Genomic DNA, 3,021 nt, shown 5'->3' with positions numbered 1-3,021 from the left:
TGCGATTCTTATTAAATTGAAAGTACACACTTAAGAGAAAAGTGCAGGCAACTAGAGGCGGGGGGGGGGGGGGGGGAGAGAGAGAGAGAGAGAGAGAGAGAGAGAGAGCGCACGTATGTCTGCCCTGAACTGTCTGAATTACAGGTTTTTGTTTTCTTGAGGGTGGCGGGGGGATGTCCCAAGGCCATCCGTCTTGTCTCCCGGCCTTGGCTTGTTTCTCTCTCTCACATTTGGAATCAAAACAGGGAGAGGGCTGAGTGAGGGACTAAGGATGAATTCCAGAGCCATATCCTGGAGGGGGTGGTTGATTTCCCTAGGCTAACTATCCTGCCTCAAAGTAATATAATTATGCTAGGATTAAATCATTGCGGGTTTTATTAAAAATTCTAAATTGTTGTGTACTATACAGTAAAAAGGCAGGTATTTAAAGTTGTATAAAGTGTATTTTTTCCTTCTATTTATAAGTGGTATCTCAGCTTTGTGAGTCACCTCGTTTGCCATTGATATTACATCTATGCTTGGGACAGTTTCAGTTTGGGAAGTCTGTGGATGGTTGGTGGAGATGCTTGCACAATAATGTGAATGTACTTAATATCACTGAATAGTACACTTAAAAATGGTTAAGATGGTAAATTTTATGTTATGTGTGTTTTACCACAATGAAAAGAAGTCTATGGAGGCTTTCATTAATGGGCAATGCCAAAAACACTTGTGCTCCCCTAAGACAGGCCCTGATCAGCTCTCACCTACTTTGCGACTGAGTCCCCTGGTTTGGTGGACCCTGTGAGAAAAATCTGAGTTCAGGTTAATACTCCAGAGCCTGGGAGGAACCTTAGCTCTCCCACTGCCTATGTATTGAAGCACTTATTACTTTATTTAAAAATATCTTTCCTTTATTTCTCATTTATATTAAAGTGAGGGCAATATATTAATTTTAATTAGATTATGTGCATAGGTTGGTAATATGATCTATGGATCTTGTTGCAGGATATAAAAAGTATATATCTTATATTTGTTATATAAAAAAATGTTAGAATGGACAGGGTTAAGAATCATTAATTTAATTCTTCTCCTAGTGTTTGACATTTGGTTGCTTCAATGCATATGTAAATATATATATAATAGTTTTATTACAAATTATAGCCAGAGGAATACCCATCTATCACTGTAGCAGTCGGGATATGCTGTGTCGAAAAACAAGCCTGAACTCTCAGCAAATGTTTCTTTCTTGCTCTGCTACACGTCCATTGAGGGTCGGCAGAGGATCTCTGCTTATTGTAGTCACTCAGGGTTTCAAGCAGGCAGAGCAGCACCCTTTCAAATATTGTTGGTTCCCTTGTTGGATTGGAAAAAGGATCTTATTTTTTAGCCATTAAATGGTCTGGCCCAGAAGTGACTCATTTTGCTTCCCCTTACACCACATTGGCCAGAACTAGTCATGTGGCTCCACTGCCTGCAAAAGGAACAGAAATGCAGTTTTCCATGTGTCGGGAAGGCAAAAAGAAGTGGATATTGGTAAAGAACACTAATGCCTCCCATTAGTCATTTTAATTAGCTCCTCTGGATATATTTTTAGAAGTGGGATTAATGAACTCGATGCTCTAGATTTCTATTAACAAAAGGCTTTTCAGGAAGTTTTAATATGTAATTATTCTGAAGTCTTATCACCAGAATACTTATATATGCTTTGATATATTATCTGCAAATAACAATAATTTGGTCCTTGTTTTTGCAATATTTGTCCTCATTCCCTGCTATAGTGCAAAAACTTCTTATATGATTAAGAAACAATGGTGATGCTAAGCAATGATGTTCTTTACCTGAATGAGAATATACCTACCAATTCAGCCTTAAGTATGAACCGTGCATTGGATCCTTTTATGCATGGAGTCTTGTCCTAACTTACTTAAGCTGTTGCTGTAATTATTGTTCCCTCTCTCCCCTGCATTTTCATATTTTCTCTCTCTACTGAAACATTCCTATCAGTACATAGCATGTTGCATGCCATTTTTTCTAGCCCTTTTTCTGCAAATACTCTGACAGAGCTGTCTATATTTCTTTTCCATGTTTCCTTCCATTCTCCTTGGATCTTACTCTAGTCAGGCTTTTGTACTGACCACACCTCCAAAATGGCTCAGGTCAAGATCACCAACGACCTCCATGTTGAGAAATCCGGGAGTCAGTCTTCCGTTCTCCTTTTATAGTATTTGGCACAGTAGGTCAATGCCTCTCTCCTTAAAGGCCCTTTCTGCACTTGGCTTCCAGGACATCACTCGCTTGGTTCTCCTCCTACACCAGTGGCCACTCCTTCTCACTCACCTTTGCTGGCTTCTCCCCATCTTCCCAGTCTCAATACTAGCAATGCCCAGGGCCTCTTCTTAGTCTGCACTTTCACTCTATCTATACAGATGCCCTAGCCAACCTTATGCAGGGTCATGGCCTTAAATACCTTTAATGATGATGACACCTAATCTACATCTTCAGCCTGGACCTCTCTCCTTAATTCCATCTATGCAATATGTCTCTTTGACATCTCTATGTGATGAAGATGTTGAGTATTTTGACATTTATGTGTTTGATCTATATTTTTGGTTTTGTGCTATCTTAGTTAAGTTTGGGCACTAGAGATGTGATAGTTCTATAGAAAGAATTAGAAATATTTTAATCTTTTTCTATGTTCTGAAACACAGATATGGAAATCATTTTTTTAAATTTTATTTTATTATTAGTTTCAAGTATACAGTACATTGGTTAGACATTTATATAGTTTATAAAATGATCCCCCTAATTGCTATTTCTTTTCTCTGGCTCTCCACCTAGCTGTTACATTAATGCTAACTGCGTTCCCTATGCCATGCTCCCCATCCCCATGACCATCTATCAACTACTAATTTGTACTTCTTTAACCCTTCACCTCATTCTCCCAGCCCCTCAACCTCCCTCCCCTCTGGCCATCCCCAGATTGTCCTCTATATTTGTGAGTCTGTTTTTGATCATTTTGTTCTTTTTGTTCCTTAGATT

Source organism: Pteropus vampyrus, unplaced genomic scaffold (genome assembly GCF_000151845.1).
Source record: "Pteropus vampyrus isolate Shadow unplaced genomic scaffold, Pvam_2.0 Scaffold285, whole genome shotgun sequence".
Classification (NCBI taxonomy): Eukaryota; Metazoa; Chordata; class Mammalia; order Chiroptera; family Pteropodidae; genus Pteropus; species Pteropus vampyrus.
The sequence above is the reverse complement of the archived record's forward strand: the minus strand, read 5'-3'. Positions refer to the sequence as shown.